The 18,140-nt window shown below is 40.3% G+C and overlaps 1 protein-coding gene across 10 annotated transcripts in view; it reads right to left on the bottom strand.

Annotated features, from left to right (window-relative positions):
- Positions 1–18,140, bottom strand: part of xpo6 (exportin 6) — a 291,971-nt gene that overhangs the window by 197,932 nt on the left and 75,899 nt on the right. For all 10 annotated transcript variants that reach the window (XM_069905286.1, XM_069905287.1, XM_069905285.1 and 7 more), the window contains one exon: positions 9,136–9,253. The gene's annotated coding sequence lies outside the window, so the exon portion shown is untranslated. The remainder of the gene's footprint in view (positions 1–9,135; positions 9,254–18,140) is intronic.

Below are 18,140 nucleotides of genomic sequence, written 5' to 3'. Positions count from 1 at the left end.
TCAGTGCTGGCATCTGTACCCCATCTGCAACTGGATCCTTGACTTTCTCATCAGAAGACCAGTCAGTAATGAATTGGAAACGTCACCTCCTCACTGATTATAAACACAGGCACACCCCAAGGATGTGTGCTTAACCCACTGCTCGACTCGCTATACACCCGTGACTGTGTGGCCAGGCACAATTCCAATGCTCTCTCCAAGTTTGACGATGACACCACAGTTGTCAGCAGAATCACCAACTGCAATGAGGAAGCGTTGGAGGGGATAGGTCAGCTCGTTGAACGGTGTAACAACAACAATCTTATGCTCAATGTCAGTGAAACCAAGGAGATGATTGTAGACTTCTTGAGGAAGTCAGGGGAAATGACCCAGTCCTCATCAAGGGCTCAGTAGTGGACAGGATCAAGAACTTCAAATGCCTGGGCGTCAACATCTGAGGATCTGTAGATGCAATCATAAAGGCGGCTTGCCAACAGCTATAGTTTTTGAGGTGTCTGAGGAGATTCAGTATGTCACAAAAACTTCTCCAGGTGTACCATGGAGAGCATTTTGGCTGATTGCATCACTGCCTGGTATGGAGGCACCAACTCTCAGGACAAGAATAAACTCCAGAGGGTTGTTAACTTGGCCTGTGACATCACAGGCACCAGACTTTACTCCATCAAAATGGTGCCTTAAAAAAGCAGCCTCTATCTTCAAAGACCTCCATCACCCAAGCCATGTCCTCTTCACACTGCTGCTCTTGGGGGGAAAAGGTACAGGAGCCCAAAGCACTCACCAGCACAAGGACAGCTTCTTCCCCGCTGCCATCAGATTCCTGAATAATCAATGAACCACAGACACTGCCTTACTTTTTGTGTACTACTATTTTAAATTTTTGTTTGTTTATAGTAATGTTGTAGGATGGTTATAATACGAATGTTTACTCTATGACGCCGCTGCAAAAACCACATTTCATGAATTGTTCATAATAAATCCTGATTCTATTCTAAATTACCAAATACAACTCTTCACACTTGTCCAAGTTGACCTCCATCTGCCATTCCTTGACCCGCTTTCCCAGTAGACCCAAATCCTACTGTAATCTTAGACAACCTTCTTCAGTGACCATCTTACCACAGATTTTGGTGTCATCTGCAAACTTACCAACTACATTAATATGGAAGATGAACAGTAATGGACTAATCACTGATCCCTGCAGCACACAATTAAGTCCAATATGAAAAATCCTCCAACCCTAATAATCTTAGCCATACTGTTTTGTCTGATCTCCACTTTCCAGCGGCTGCACGTGTCCCTATTTTACAATTTACACTCATTCCATTTGTTTGAATTTTGATTATATTCAGTTTTGCTTTGAAGGTGAAATTTTGATTGTTGGTTCATTTAAAGGCCTGTCTATCTCGAAACATACTCAAGTCTCTTATTCAATGTCACCAAGATTTCATCTGTGAACCAATTTCTATTGTTGAATAATCAGACATGGTTTAGACAAAAGTGTTGATTGTTGACATTTTACCAAATGGAAAGTTATTAGACTCTCCAGGGAACTTCCAAGCAGAACTTGGAGAAACATTTATCTGAAGAATTAATGATCATAAAAGCCTTAAAGAGATTGTATCTTTCAAGAGGATCAAAAATCATTGCAAGTAGATGAGTTTGAAATGACACTGAAAGATTTTGTTTCACAACAGCCAGCCCTCACTTTGAAGATTAAAATAAAGGAAACCTCTTTCTATGTGTTTGTTATCTGGCTGATGCAAGTCGATGGATCTCCTGTGGTTGACTTAACTATTAGATTGGTTCCATAACAGACAGCTTAGGATTTGACATCAAACCTTGTTTAGATATGGAGTGCTAAAGAGAATCCAACTGAAGGAAAATAAAACTGTAAATCCAAAGCCTTAGTGATGATCATCGCAAAAATTCATTATTAAAATGTCAGTGATCACAAAATGAAAATGCTCTGGTATTTCATAATAAAGTAAAAACAGGAGATGGAAACTGTGGAACCAGAATGAGATGGGGTTACTTGAAATCGGAAAATTATTACCAGGAAGAATATAATGTGTTATTCCTGAAGTTTACATCTAACCTCCTCCAGTTAGTGGATGGGGCCATATATAACAGTTTATGGCATGGAAACAGGCCATCTAAGCCCTACAAGTCCACACCTGTTCACTCAAACAACTCCTCTAGCTCTCCCCGCCTATAACCCTCAAAGTCCCTCTTATCCACGTATATATCCAGCCTCCTCTTAAATGAAAGAATCGACTGCCTCAACTATCTCCTCTGGAAGATTATTCCATTCAGCCACCACTCTCTGAGTGAAGAAGCATCCTCTAATGTTTCTCCTAAAATTTTGCCCCCTTACCCTCAATGTGTCCTTTTGTTTCAACCTCCCCTGCTCTCAGGGGAGAGAGTCTACTTGCATCTAGTCTATCTATTCCCTTCATAAACCTCTATCAAATCCCCTCTCAACCGTCTACGTTCCAATGAATAAAGTCCTAACCTCTTCAATCTTTCTCTAAGTATTTTAAGCCAGGCAACATCCTTGTAAATCTTCTCTGCACCCTCTCCACCTTGTCTATATCCTTCCTATAATTTGGAGACCAGAACTGAACACAATATTTCAAACCTGGTCAAGGACAGTCATGTCTGCATGGGAATGGTGAAAGGAATTAAAATGGTTGGCAGCAGGGAGTTCTACCTTGGACCCATAGACACAGTGAACTGATGTGAAGGTGGCCACACCAAGCACACCACATGCAGTAATTAGATTGGATAATGGGCAGATAAATCTCTGGCTCACCTGGAAGGTCTATTTATGGTCCTGGATGGAGGTGAGAAAGGAGATATAGAGGTTTTGCACATACTGCAGTTACTATCTGTCTAACCTTTCCTCATAACATCATCAGTCATTCTTAGGTACTAATCTAGTGTAAACCATCTCTGAACTACCTCCAACGCACTAAAATCTTTCCTTAAATAAGGAGACTAATACTGTACTCAGTATTCCAAGTGTAGTGTCACCAATATCCTAAACAACTCAAGCAGAACCTCTGCTTTTAAATGTAATGTCTCTACTAATAATGATATTCTGTTAGCATTTCTAATTGTTTACTTTACCTGCATTCTACATTTCAGATTTCTTGTTGGAGTACATACATAACATCTCACAAAATCTTGAGTTTTTTTTCCCCTGCAGTTGATGCAGAATACCACTTATTGGTAATTCAAAAAAATACTATACATAAGGTAAAGGTTCCATGATTGTCACATAATACTACATTTAGAATGTAAAAGGCATGAAATTCTTCAACTTTGTCTAAGTTAAGGAAGACAGTCCAATGACACTTTGCACATGTAAACAAATGAAATGTAAAAAGAAATGTAAACAAACAAGTTTGCAAAACCTACTTCAGGAAACACTAGTTTCTCTGCAGCACTCTGCAATTTATCTTTTAGGTCATATGCTTTGCTTTATTTCCCTGTCAAAATAGACAACTTTACATTTTCTCATTATTCTAAATTTCCCAGATTTTTACTCATTTATTCTCATCTATTTATATCTATATATAGGATCCTCATATCTCCTTCACAATCACTCTCTTATCTATCTTAGTTTCATAGGCAAACTTATATCTATGTCTTCGGTGCCTTCATCCAAGTTATTTATAGAAAAAGTTGAGACTCCACCACTAATTTCTGTGGTACAAATCCCCTTACATTTTGATGGTCAGAAGAATAACCAATCCTGCCTCCTCCTGATTCCCTGTTAGCCAGTTCATTTCCTATTAACATACCACCTCTGACACCATTTCTTGCAATAACCTTTGATTCAGCCTGGAGATTTCACACTGTCTCTCTCAGTCATCTTATTTAATTTCCTACAATATGCAGAACATTATGAATAAACATTTTGAAAATCATTATAGATCAACTCTCCCCACCGACACCAACACCTCCAAATTATACAGAAAGGACAGTCTGGACATTGAACATAAAAATTATGACTTTATTACCCACTGAAAGAATTTGATCTTTTAAAATTCCTGGTAATAGGAAAGTTTTAAGGCTTTTCCTGTGTTTTGGAAGTTTATCCATTGAGTAGCTGTGTTACTCAGACACGAGAGGTCCAGCTACAATACCCAGTCTACATTGCATCTGCTGACTTTAACCGTGATGATAGAAGTAACACAATTCACCTTTGCACCACTGATATTTGTGATTCGAATCCAGTGAGGATAGAATTGTAGAGACAGTCCAATGACAATCTTGGGGTGACCTTGCAGAAGCAGAAATATAGAATGAAAGCTTCAACAGAGGAAAGAAAGACACTGCAAGAAAAAAAAAATCACATCCAGCTGCTTTTGCTTTGGCTGATAAGTGAAGTGTGCTTCAGTACACAGCTATATAATCTGTATCCACTTTAGGCTATATTGACCTGTTTGGGATGGATCAGCTTTGGTCAGCATGGAAGCAGGTGACATACTGTGAGAAATAAAGATGGTACTGATTTTCAAAGGATGGCTTAATGTGCTCAGTAAAGTCTCATCTTTTTTGTTCATGATTTGTTTTCAGAGTGTGCCAAGTTCATCTCGATTCCATTCATAATAGCCATTCAGTGTTACATTTCTGTCATTTCAATGCTCAAAACAAAGAGAGCACTGAAGTGCTTTTTTGTAGCAGAATATGGAGCAGTATTTGATGTCTGATATCTTAACAATCTTGACAATTGAGACGGTCAGCAATGATAATTAATCACACGGGATCAAAAAGTAGCAGAGGGGGCAAGTAAGTATACATTGGGACATTGCATTGACAGCTGCCCACTGGGATACAGGCACAAGCGCAAATATTCATCACAATACCATCAAAGCCAATCAGTCTCGTATATAAACTGCAGTGCAATAATACATTCAGACGCTGTCAGAGAATGCCCCCTTGTCTGAATCTCATACCCTGATAAGGGATTAGTTTAAAACCAAAAAGCAGAGATGTAAGCAGCTGTTTTTGAGACGAGAGGTTAGTGCACAGTGGGAACTCCCCTGGGTTGGTGCTCAGGCTACTGCTGTATATTAATGATTTGGACAGGTCGGGCTAGGAGGTTTAGAGGTCACAAAATGTGCAGACATAGTAAACAGCAAGAAGTTTGGGTCAAAATGCAAAAGCAGGAAGATCGGTTAGAAAGCTGGCTGACACATGGAAGCTTTAATTTAATGCAGTAAAATGTGAATGGATAGATTTTGGTAAGAGAGACCTGGTTATATAAATGTAAGTGGTAGTGTACATTGATAGAATGGGTAGTGAAACAAACTTCAAAAACTAAAAATTGTACAAAAGTAAAACGATTATATAGAATTTCTATAAATCATTTTTGAGCCATGGATAAAGCAATGCATCCATTCTGGTCACCTTACTTTGGAAAGGATGTGAAGTCCAAAGTCAAGTCAAGTTTATTGGAACCCAATGAAATAGAGTTCTCCAGTCTTTGGTGCAAAACATGCAGAAACACAACCAGACATCACACACATACAGACAAATGAAATATATACCCAAGTATTTTACCTATACAGTATGTTTCCCGTATTCAAAAAGCTTGGGACCAGGCATTTTTTGGTTAACTGGGTTTATCGAATAACCGAATAATGGCTTTAAGCAGTCCGGTAACATCAGGATACTTGAATCAGTGGTTAAACAACAACAAAAGTGGAAGACTTTTCAAGCCTGAAATAATGTTTAATTCTTACCTAAAAATGTGTTCTCTGCTTAAAACAAACAAGATAAATGCTTCCTCCTTCTCTTTTCACTGACATCAGCAATGCCATCTGCAGACCTTTTTCCCCATTGTTCAATACACGAGAGCTCTATAGGATTCAAAATGGCGCTAACAGTGTGTCAGAGCCCCATATGTGCATGTCAGGTGAAAAAAAAATTCTATTTGCAATGTCATGTTGCTGCTGAGAAAAAATTTGGATAATTGAACTTTTCAGTTCACCGAACTTCGAATATGGAGAAACATACTCCACAATTAAATAAATCAATATTGCTTTGTACAAATGAGAGTCTCTGATGGTTAGTGCGAGAAGTTCCTTTGGTCATTCAGCATTCTCACTGCCCTTGGGAAGAAGCTGATCCTCTGATACTCCTGTATTTCTTCCCTGACGGGAGCAGCTCAGAGATATTGTGTGCAAGGTGGAAGAGGTCCTCAATAATTTTTTGTGCCCACTTCAGACAATGATCTCAGTTGATCACATCGATGGGGGGGATCCTCTCTGCCACTTTGATGGTCCTCTTGATTAACCTCCAATGCATTTCTCTGCACCAACCAAACCACACTGTGATGCAGCTGACCAGGACACTCTTGATAGAGATCCTACAGAAGGTTGACATAATAGTGGCCACTCACCTTGCCCACTTCAGTCTTCTCAGGAGTGCAGTCACCATTGTGCCTTTCTGACAAATGAGATGTTGTGTGTCCATGGTAGGTCACTAGTTAAGGAATTTTGTGCTCTCCACCAAAGAGTTGTTGATGTGTTGTGGAGGGTGGTCATTCCTGGTCCTCCTGAAATCCATGATCATCTTCTTTGTCTTGTCCACATTGAGATCAGGTTGTAACTCTTGCACAAATTCATGAGATCTTTCTGCCTCTTTCTGTAGTGCGACTCCTCGTTGTTGCTCATGAGGTCAACAACTACTGTGGCGTCATCTGCAAACTTGATTCTTTTGGAGCTGGATCTGGTGATGCAGTTATGGGTTAGTAGCATGAACAGGAGTGGGCTGAGCACACAGCCCTGACGTACATCATTGCTCAGTGTGACAGTGCTCAATATTCTGCTACCAACCCAGATTGTCTGTGGTCTTTGTGTTAGGAAGTCCAGATCTAATTACAGAGAGGGGTATTAAGTTCCAATGAGGACAGCTTTTCCATCAGCCTCTGGGGAATGATTGTTTTAACAAATCAATCAACTGCAGCTTGGCATTCTCCAGGTGGGCTAGGATGGAGTGAAGCGACCTGGCTATAGGATTGTCTGTGGAACTGTTTCTTCTAAAGGCGAATTGGAATGGGTCAAGTGTCTATCTGAGGTATTCTCTCACCGGACGGTCAAAGCATTTCATAATAGTGGAGGTCAGTGCCACAGGGCAGTCGTCATCGAGGCCTATTATTGGCCCTCTTGGGTACCAGGATGATGGTGGCTGTCTTGAACCCTGTAGGAATGATGGACTGCTGCAGTGAGGTGTTAAAGTTGTCCAAGAAGACCTCCATCAACTGGTCTGCAAAGTCCTTCAGTACGCGACAAGGTATGTTGTCTGGTCCTGCTGCTTTGTCATCACCACAGCTAGGGTTGTCATCACCACAGATATGCAGGGGCCTATTCATCAGGGGAACACGGAGTTTTCTTTGGCATCATCCTGTTCTTCTCATCAAACTGTGCATAGAATATGTTCAGTCTGTCTGGAAGGGAGGCATAATTGTCCTTAATTTGCAAGGGTGACTTGTAATCTGTTATAGTCTTGATCCCTTGCCCCATGTACCTTGTGATCTTCTGTACATACCCCTGCTTTGCCTTCTGGATTCCATGGGAGAGTTCAGCCCTGCCTGATCTTAGTGGCATCCTATATCCTGTACTGAAGGCAGCATCATGAGCTCTGAGAAGGGCCCGGACCTCTACATCCAAACGTGGTTTCTGGTTCATCCTCATTGTGAAGCATTTGATCCCACGGAAGATGCAAGTGGAATTCACTGGATTGATTTCAGGGGTGAGAAATTTCAGATACCAGATCAGAGGAGAACCTGGCATTATTCTCCTTGCGAAGGATTTAATAACAATCTACAAGACTATTAATGGATTTATGTAGAATTATCAGATAGCTCAAGGACAAGATTACACAGATTCCAAGTGATGGACAACAGTTACAGTGAGATTTTGAGGAAAACATTAAGTTGTTTTGACTTGGAATCACTGCCTGTAGTGGTGGTGGAGGAATTAGAGTCCATCAGGGCTTTCAAAAGGGAATTGTAAAAAAAAAATTAAGTGGCAAATCAGGGTAAATTATTCTTTGGATATGGAGAAAGACCTGTAAAAGAACTATTACAAACTGAATGGACCAAAAGGCATTTTTCAGTGCTGTTACAATTTTACAATGTTGTTGTGAAGTGAGACAGTTTCTGAAAACTGGGATTTGTAATTGTGGTCAACACAATCCCTATGGTTTGGAGTCAGTTACAATTTTTGATGTTTCAGGATCAGAGTTTTTAAACAGTGACTGTGTTCTATAAATTTTCCCTCAGTTAGTGCCCATGCCCTAGATCAGTCAAAGTAATGTTTTTCAAATATTACCATGGTTCAGTTTTGTCCTTCACAGAAGGGCACAGAGCCATTCTGTTAACTGGTGTTGCTCTCTTTGTGGACTCACCACTTCCCTCCCTGATCATCCAAATTCAACACAAGATTCAAATGAGATAATGACAAGTGTAAGCCCTTACCTCATCATCTAGTATAATGTATTTTAAAAGCCATGAGTATAACATACGTCAGACTGCGATTTGCACATAAATGAACAGTGAGAAGAGTCAGAATCATGTCTATCCCTGTTGGTCATTACATGGGTATAATGTGTAAAACAGTAGCATCAGAGGTTTTATTTTTCAACAGTCCTCATGCCCTTGGGTTGCTGTTTGTGACTGAAATCATCAAAACAGGCACAAAGGTCAAGGTACTAATTTAGATCACTCAATCAGAAAGGAAATAGCAGCAAGAACCCTATATACAAATACCAATGCATTACCCCACCCAGTTCACCTACAGTGACAGGTCACCTGATTGAAAGTTTCAGTGATACTCTACTGTCAGAAAAATATAATGAAAGAAGGTCTCTTTTTTCCATTAAAAGCATTTTCAAGGTTTTTTTTAAATAATGGAACAGTTTGACAGGTGGACATGGAGATAATGATTCAACATGTGGAAAATCGTAAAGATGAAATTATTACAAATATGATCAATGAAGAATTGATTTCTATCTGAGGTATTGATTAGGGTGACAGTCTATAATCTTCCAGCATAGTTGAGTTTTTAGGGCAAAGAGCACAATGTCTTTTCAAGCAATTTTTCTGGGTCAAAGAAGACTTACCTCTGCTCAATTCTGAGGAGTGGAAGATGCTGGTGCATGGCTTGCATATCTGTGAATGGCTGCTACATAACTTTGACAATCTGAGGTCCTGGTTCAATGGTAGGGGCATCCAAAATCACTGGAGGATAGAAGAAACATAAGCAGCAAGTCATTTAGACTCTCATAGCTGCGCTGCTGTTCGTTAAGATTATGGCTGGCCTTGTTCCTCAGCATCACTTTCTTGCATTAACTTCATATCATTTACTCCCTTAATATATACGAATCAAAAGATTTCATTATTGAATATAATCAATTACAGAATCCTCAGACACTTTTTGGGTAATACTGCTCCATCAGTGAGGATTTGAGTCCAGGAGGAGGGAGATCCTGCTGCAGCTGTACAGGGCCTTGGTGAGACCACACCTGGAGTACTGTGTGCAGTTTTGGTCACCTTATCTGAGGAAGGATATCCTTGCCTTGGAGGGGGTGCAGAGAAGGTTCACTAGGCTGATACCAGGGATGGAGAGATAGTCTAGGCTTGTATTCTCTGGAATTTAGAAGATTGAGGGGGTTGACAGACTAGATGCAGGAAGGTCATTTCCAATGCTGGGAAAAACCAGAACCAGGGGCCATAGTTTAAGGATAAGGGGGAAGTTTTTTTTTTATGGACTGAGATGAGGACATTTTTCTTCTTTCAGAGATTGGTAAATGATGTGGAACTACAGGAAGTAGTAGAGACCAGTTCCCTGTCAATATTTAAGTGTAGGTTAGATTTGGCCCTTGTGGCCAAGGGGATTAGGGGGTATGGGGAGAAAGCAGGAACCGGGTACTGTTCAGCTATGATCATAATGAATGGCCATGTAGGCTTGAAGGGCCAAATTGCCGAATCCTACACCTATTTTTTATGTTTCTAAGAAATTTCTTTCCCTCACTCTCCCTTCTGATCATTCACTAATTTTCAGACTGATCCGAGGTTCTAGATCCTAGCCAAGGGAAACATCCTCCCTGTATCTACCCTGTCAAATCCAGAAAAACTGCTATACAGACTTAGGGTATCATGGATGCACACACAAACACATGCACAGTCTAAATATACATCAATGTAATTTGCTTCAACAATGCACGTTAATCAGTCTAAGTAATTACTAAGTTACACGAGTGGGCCTTGATCTCATGGACATAATATTTTTGATATCAGGTCAGAATGAGTTTTTTTTCTTGCATCTATTGTAAATTGTAGAAGTTGTTGGTATTCAGAATCAGAATTTATTGTCATTAACAAGTAACAAAATTTGTTTGTGGCAGCATCAAAGTGCAAACATTTATATAAACCTCCTGTTGTGTTTGGGTTCACAGAGAGACAAGTCTGGACACAAGTGTTACATGCAACTTTAATGAGACAAATAAGGGAGAATGTCAAACAATACTCAGTTACTATATTACTAAACAACTATACAATCACATCAGACCCAGGTTGGACTCCGATACCAGTGGCCACCTATACTCTACATGGTCACACACAGAGACTGCAGTAGACCCTCCCGATCCCTGTACCTTGGGGTGCGGCTCAGTGTTAAGTAATATACTCTAACAAGACAGGGACTGAAGCGCACACTCCCGGGGAGTCTCTGCAAGCACTGATCTATTGCTGTATTTTGGCTCCGCTTACCCACAACACTTCCAGCGATGACCGCAGTAGCGACCTGGCATGGAGCAATGTCAGGGTCTTGGAGCAATGTCAGGGTCTTGGAGCACAAGGCAGAGAGAGAGAAATGTGGCATGTATCGATGTTTTATGCTGCTCTGAGTTGGGTGTCTGGCCCAATGATGACACTGAAACACTTGAATGAGCCAATGGTAAGGTGTGCACTTATGGGTGACTGGAGTCCAACCTTGATTGGCAGGCGATGCAACTTCCAAATAAGTTTCAGACAGGGATGTCATGTGACTACCCATAATCCACAATGTTTCAGACAGGGAGACCAAGTGTTCTTCCACATATACCACCACCTTACAAAAAAAATAGTGCATATAAAGTCAACGAAAGGCAGTGTCTTTGGTCCACTGATCATTCAGGAATCTGATGGCAGTGGGAAAGAAGCTGTCCTTGTGCCGCTGTGTACTTTAGACTCCTATATCTTTATCCTGATGGTAGCAGAATGAAGAGGGCATGGCCTGGGTGGTGGGAGCCCTTGAGGATAGAGGCTGCTTTCTTAAGACACCACTTATTGTAGATGTCCTCGATGGAGTGAAGTCTGGTGCTCATGATGTCGCATGCCAAGTTAACAATGCTCTGGAGTTTTTTCTTGTCCTGAGCATTGGCAACTACGTATCAGACAGTCATGCAACCAGCCAGAATGCTCTCCACAGTAAACCTGTAGAAGTTTTCAAGAGTCTTCGGTGAAGTACGGAATCTCCTCAAACACCTCAAAGAAAGGCTGCTGGTGACATGGAAGTTCCAGGACAGATCTTCAGAGATATTAACACTCTGGAATTTGAAGTACTTGACCCTCTCCACTATTGAGCCCTCAATGAGAATAGGTTCATGTTCTCCTGACTTCTTCCTGGTCCATGATCATCTCCTTGGTTTTGCTCACGTTGAGTGCAAGGTTGTTGCTGTGACACCACCCAACAAGCTGATCTACCTCCCTCCTGTATATTTCCTCCTTGCTGTTTGTGATTCTGCCGACAATTGTGGTAAATTTGTAGATAGCATTGGGATTGTGCTTGGTCACACAGTCATGCTGTATAGTGAGTAGAGCAGTGGGCTAAGAACACATCCTTGGGATGCACTGTGTTGATAATCAGTGAGGAGATGTTTCCAATTCATACTGACTGTGGTCTTCTGATGAGGAAGATGATAACCTCTTTCTTTCAGGCTACCACAGAGTTCCTTTCTGTAGAGGCCCAGGGTTTGGACCTCATTGACCAGCACTGAAGGAATAATGGTGTTGAAGGCTGAGCTGTAGTCTATGAAGATCATCCATATGTAGGAGTTGCTGTTTTTGAAGTGATCTAGAACTGAGTGGAGAGCCAGCAATATTGCATCTGCTGTGACTGTTACAGAAGAATTGGAGTGAGTCCAGTCCTTTGCTTAGGTTTGTGTTAATTCTGGCCATGGCCAACCTCTCAAAGCATTTAATCACAATATTGCTCCTTGGCAATAGTCATTGGGGGCAGTTTTTAGTCCAATTGTAATTATCCTGAATAAAGTGGCGATATCCTCCTTCAAAGATTTTAGTTGTGTGTTGATAGTCCTCACATTTATGATCATGCTGAGAAAGGATAGGATGAGAAATCTTCTCCTTATCATTACTGATTTTGGAGTGAGTGAAGATATCATATGAATCGAAACAGACCAGGCTCTGTTAAAAAGGTCCTCATGTTTGAATGGTGACTCACTCTCTAGACTTAAAAACAATGACCATAGAAGATATAATGTAAACATTCATTGTCCGTGAAATCTTATCATAGCACAAGCAAGCACCACCTTATGAGTAAGTTTACGAAAAGAAAATTGGAAGGATATTATCTGATGGACATTCTCGTAAATGTTAAATCCTTGCATTTTAATTCTTAGTTAATTTTGTGCCCATCTCTTTAAGAGACTATTGTTTGTAGTGTAAACAATAGCGACTATGATGTAATGTAATATTTGCTTCAACTAATAGCTTGCTTATTATTTGACAATGTGAAGAGGCATGAGCATAAGAAAATGAATTTTTCTATGTATCTCTTAAAAGTTTGTGCATTTCTTTAAGCTAGTATCTCTAAGATTTTGTATTATCGTACATTAAATACTTTGTTATTCATCGTTATGAAAGTCTTAATGCAAATTATGCAAAATGTTTATCCGTTTTATCAATGAATTAAAGTTTCCTAAAGCAGCAGCCTCAGAGTTGGATTTATTGGATTAAAGAGATCAAAATTCAGAATATTGTAGCTCATGCTTTTGGAAGATGATACTTTGAAATTAGGATATATTGGAATAAGGAAAGTGTTGTCTTTATTCTAATACATAAAACTACAAGATATAAAGCAGAAGTTACCCATTTGGCCCATTGAATCCACTCTTACATTCCATCATGATCTGATCCATTCTCCCACACAGCCCAACTCTCTGCCTTCTCCCCATAACTTTTGAGATTTCAGATACCTATCAATCACTGCCTTAAATATACTCAACAACGGCCTCCATGACCACTCGTGGTAGTGAATTATAGAGGTTCACCACTCTCTGGCTAAAGAAATTCCTCTGCATCTTTATTTTAAATGGGTACTTTTCAATCCTGAAGATGGTCCTAGATTCCCCTGCCATGGGAAATAACTTTGCCATTTCTACTCTGTCCAGGCCTTTCAACATTCAAAATGTTTCTGTGAGGGCCCCCTCATTCTGAACTAATTTAACAAAGCTACAGAAATTTCTCTGAGAAGGGTTCCACTGGAACCTGCATGAGATTTCAGTTTCTTGAGCTCCTTAACAAGGGGAGGTAGTGTGAGAGAATTCAGGGTCAGGTGATGAGGTGTGACCATGATGATCTGAGAGACAGGGCAAAGAGATACAAACCAGGAGTCACATCAAGGATTTGAAAGTGGATAGGTGAACAAGAAGCTGGAGAGAGAAATGGTCAGAGGACATTTTGGGTCGAGACCCTTCATTGAGACTCAGCAAAGGGTCCTGATCTGAAACATGGATTGACCATTTCTCTCCACAGGTGACCCACTGAGTCCCTCCCATTTCTCTTTGTTCACTCCAGTTTTTAGCATCTGCATTTCTTGTGTTTCTTTAAAAGGGATTGTGTTTGTTGATGCTTGAATCCTCTGCTGGTAATACAATGAAGTGATTCTAAACGAGGCACGAGGCACAAACTGGGTATGGAAGTACCTGTAACACCACATAATTGTTGTGGTTTTCGATAGGGGAGCTGAAAGAACAGCTATCTGAATGAATATGGATGGAAAGTAGAGAAGAACACAAGTCACCCCAATGCATTTGGACTTTAGCTTGCTTCACTTCTTGGAAGTTATGTGCTGCCAGCAATCATTCTTTTTGCATCAGTTTATTTTTGGAATCTGACAGGGATGAATATGCCAAGTCCTCGGTTGTTTGCTATCTGTTCCAGCGCCTGGTTCAGGTGCTATTATCAGAATGAGGACACAATATTATCCCACGGGGCCTCCTGCTGCCAACCAATTAGGGCAGCATTTCTCCATCCCTCACCCAGCACCTGTCACCAGGTAAGGAAGAACATAAGAAAGAAAATATGGAAATTCATGTCATTCACAAAAAGTTAACATTTCATGGAAAGATAAATGAATAGAAAGGCAGCTGGCAAAGAATCTAACAAAATATCTCCATGCCCAACATTTGCCTGTTATCACTGTGTGAAGATGCTGATGAACCTGCTCTACATCTCCAACTTTAATATATCTTTAGGGCTCGTACAGGAACTTTGATACATCAGCTCAAGGTACCATTTCACTATGTTTTGTTTCTTAGCATAAAAGCTCAGAAAACAGAGATTGTAACATGATTCCATTACTTTTATGTTTCACGTGGCAAAATAGTTGCAGGTGGCCAAGAAAGTGCCAAAAAAGGCAGGCAAGACCACAGGATTTGAACTTCGGAGAAATGTAAGATTGTACTAAGCCATGCTGTGATATAATTGACATTGGCAAGACCAAATCACCAACTAAAAAACTGCAATCTAATTTTGCTCAAAAAAAAACCGACAAACAGTCCTTTAATTTATCTGACGAGTTATATTTTTTGTCTCCACAGAAGTTGTTTCACTTGCTGAGTATTTCCATCATTTCTGTATTTGTTCTAATTTTTTGAATCTGCAGAGTTCACTTTTGTAACTCAACTGAATCCATGTCCTCACAGAAAGATTGAGTGGTTAAGGAGCAGTTTTGATTTTTTTTGTGCTCAAGTTGACAAGTGGATGGGCACCTCACATTTAGGAGTGACAAATATGATGCAAAAAGGAAATGTTAGAAAGTTCTAGAGAAGAAATCAGTTCAGTATGAGATAGAACAGATCCTAATACAGTCAGTGAGGAAAGTAAAGAATGTGTTCATAAAGGCACAGTATAATGAATAAGGTGATGTGTAGCATACCTGTGATCATGGTATAGTGGCAGTAACTGGAAGGATGGATATACAAACATGTTGGAAAAACAGTGGATAATGCAGAATCTATAGGAAGTAAAGGGTAATCAACATTTCAGGTCTAAACCCTTTGTCAAGGTAGGAGCAAAAAACAGGCAGGTGTCTGTTAAAAAGGAGGGCGAAGGGAGGAAGGGGAAGAGTACAGGCCAACATGTAAAGGTCCAGTAGGAGGGTAGAAGTAAAAAAGCTGGGAAGTGATGGATGAGTATAGCTCTCTGATAGGAGAGGAAGGGTCAGGAGCTGAAGAAAAAGAGATGGATTGGGAAAGAGAGAATCTCTAGTTAGAAAATAATAATTGAGTACAGAATCCATTAGGTTAGAATCAAGGGAGCATTTAATTCAATGTGACATGATGGAGGCTTGGTAAAACTGAATGTTGAGGAAAATCTCTGGGTTAATACCTTGTATAAAGATGAGTGATTGTCATGGTGTCCCCAGAATGTGGCTGCAGGAATTTCTAAGCCTATCACCTTCAGCTGCATCACTGCATATATAAAACCAGATATAACCATTAAACAATTACAGCACAAAAACAGGCCATTATGGCTCTTCTAGTCTGTCCTGAAACTCCTGTCCCAGTGACCTGCACTCTCCCCTTAACCCTCCATACCCTCTTCATCCATATAGCTATCCAATTTTTTCTTAAGATAACATTGTACCTGCCTCCACTACTTCCACTGGAAAGCTTGTTCCACACAGAGACCACTCTGAGTAAAGAAACTCCCTCTTGTGTTCCACCTAAATTTTTGCCCCTAAATCTCAGCTTATGTCCTCGAGTTTGAATCTCCTCTAACCTCAAGGGAAAAAGTCTGTTCACATCTACTCTATCTAACCCCTCAAAATTTTACAAACCTTATCAAATCCCCCCCTCTGCCTTCTACGCTCCAAGGAATAAAGACTCAACTTGTTTAACTTTTCTCTACGACTTAGGTGCTGAAACCCAGGGATCGTCTGGTGAATCTTCTCTGCTCTCTATTTCGTTCACATCCTTCCTATTATTTAGTGACCAGAACTGAACACAATATTCCAAATTTAGCCTCACCAATGCCATGTACAATTTTAATATTACCTCCCAACTCTTATACTCCACACTCTGATTTAAAGGTCAGAATTCCAAAGACCTTCTTCACTATTCTATCCATCTGAGATTCCATCTTCAGAGAACTGTGTACCATTATTCCTAGATCTCTCAGTTCCTTATTGCCCTACCATTCACCATGTCCTATTTTGTTTAGTCCTACTAAAATGTAGCACCTCACACTTGACAGCATTAAACTCCATTTGCCAACTTTCAGCCCACTAACTTGCCCAAATCTCTCTGCAAGCCACAATGTTCACCTCTATTCAAAATTCCTATGAAAATTAAGTAGGCCATGCTAATTGTAGCAAGTCTGCTACAATTTTCAGACCAGTTTGACAATCATTTTTCAAAATCCTGAAACCTTTTCCATCTTCAAGACAGTGGGTCACCATTTGATAGGGTGAGTACAGCCCCACCAACATTCAAGAAGCTCAAAACCATCTAAAACAAAACAGATTTTTTGTGGGAGTTTACACAAAATAATAAAAAGATGACAATGCAATTAGAGTGGAGGGAAATGAGGTCTGTGAAGTACCCAAGTAAAATTCTTGCAGTGAGGAGGATGCCAACTTAGCGAAGGTTAGAGATTGCAGCTTCAAAGAGCAAGCAATCAGGAGGGGGGGGGCACGCGGAGCGTGATGGCATGAGGGAAGGAGGTGGAACAAGGACATTTCCAGGGGAAAAATTTTAAAACCTAAAAATAAAAAATTTTGAAAATAATTTATAGACATTAAAAACTCTTGGAACCTATCTGCAATGTGAGGGGCATGGCTGGGAAAGGAAAGACGACAGCAAAATTGAGTTAACAGTGAGTAAAGAAAAAGAAAATGGAGAATGTACGGCCTATCTTCAGTGGAGCCTGGGGCTCAGGTTCTGGAGCTTCCGTGGACAACACGTGCGACGTCAGCCTTCCTGGTCCAGCAGCAGCGCCACCTCCTGGGGAACTGGGGAAGATAGAGCTGGAGCCATGCAGATCTCCCAGAGGACCAGAAAGTTGTGTGCATTCACGAGGGATTAATCCCGTGCATGCTCAGTAAGGAACAAATGGCTTTGAAATGGAAACTCTATAGCGCCAACTATGGCGCAAGTAGAATGGAGACTACAGCTTGGGACAGAGCTGTCAAAAACAGCTGGTTTTTTTGACAGGTAGTGATACAGAGGAAAAGAAGACCAAGAAGAATCAGCAGATGAAGAAAGTTAAAGTACAATTATGAAGAACCTTCATTACTGAAAGGGCAATTCCCGATGTTAAGTGAAGATATACAGAATATTAGAAGTGATATGAAAGATGTCATATCTGATATGATGAAGTTTGCTGCAGGTTAATAAAGTTAAAGAAAGTTCAAAGAATGGAATTAGATGTGCAGATTGTTAAAAATGATATGGATATCTGCATGGACATAATTGAGAAGGTTGAAACTTATGGGAATATATGGGACCTACAGAGGAAAGAATTGCTGGAAAAGATTGATAGACTGGAAAATCATAGCAGACATAATAATGTTAAGATTGTTGGTCTTAGAGAAGATTTTGAAGGTAGCGAAAATCCTGTGGAATCTTTTCAGAAATGGATTCCTAAAGTTCTGGGTGAGGAAAATTTTCCTAATGGAATTGAATTAGAGAGCACATAGAGCTTAAAGGAGGAAGCCATTGCCAACTCAGCCACCTAGGGCTGTAAGAGTGAAATGCCTATGTATTCAAGAAAATTTTTTTTAAATTGCGGTTCAAAAGCCAATTCAAAATATGGGACCTATGATAATTGATGGGAATAAAAT

The sequence above is a fragment of the Narcine bancroftii genome, chromosome 12 (genome assembly GCF_036971445.1).
Source record: "Narcine bancroftii isolate sNarBan1 chromosome 12, sNarBan1.hap1, whole genome shotgun sequence".
NCBI lineage: Eukaryota > Metazoa > Chordata > Chondrichthyes > Torpediniformes > Narcinidae > Narcine > Narcine bancroftii.
The sequence above is the reverse complement of the archived record's forward strand: the minus strand, read 5'-3'. Positions and strand labels throughout refer to the sequence as shown.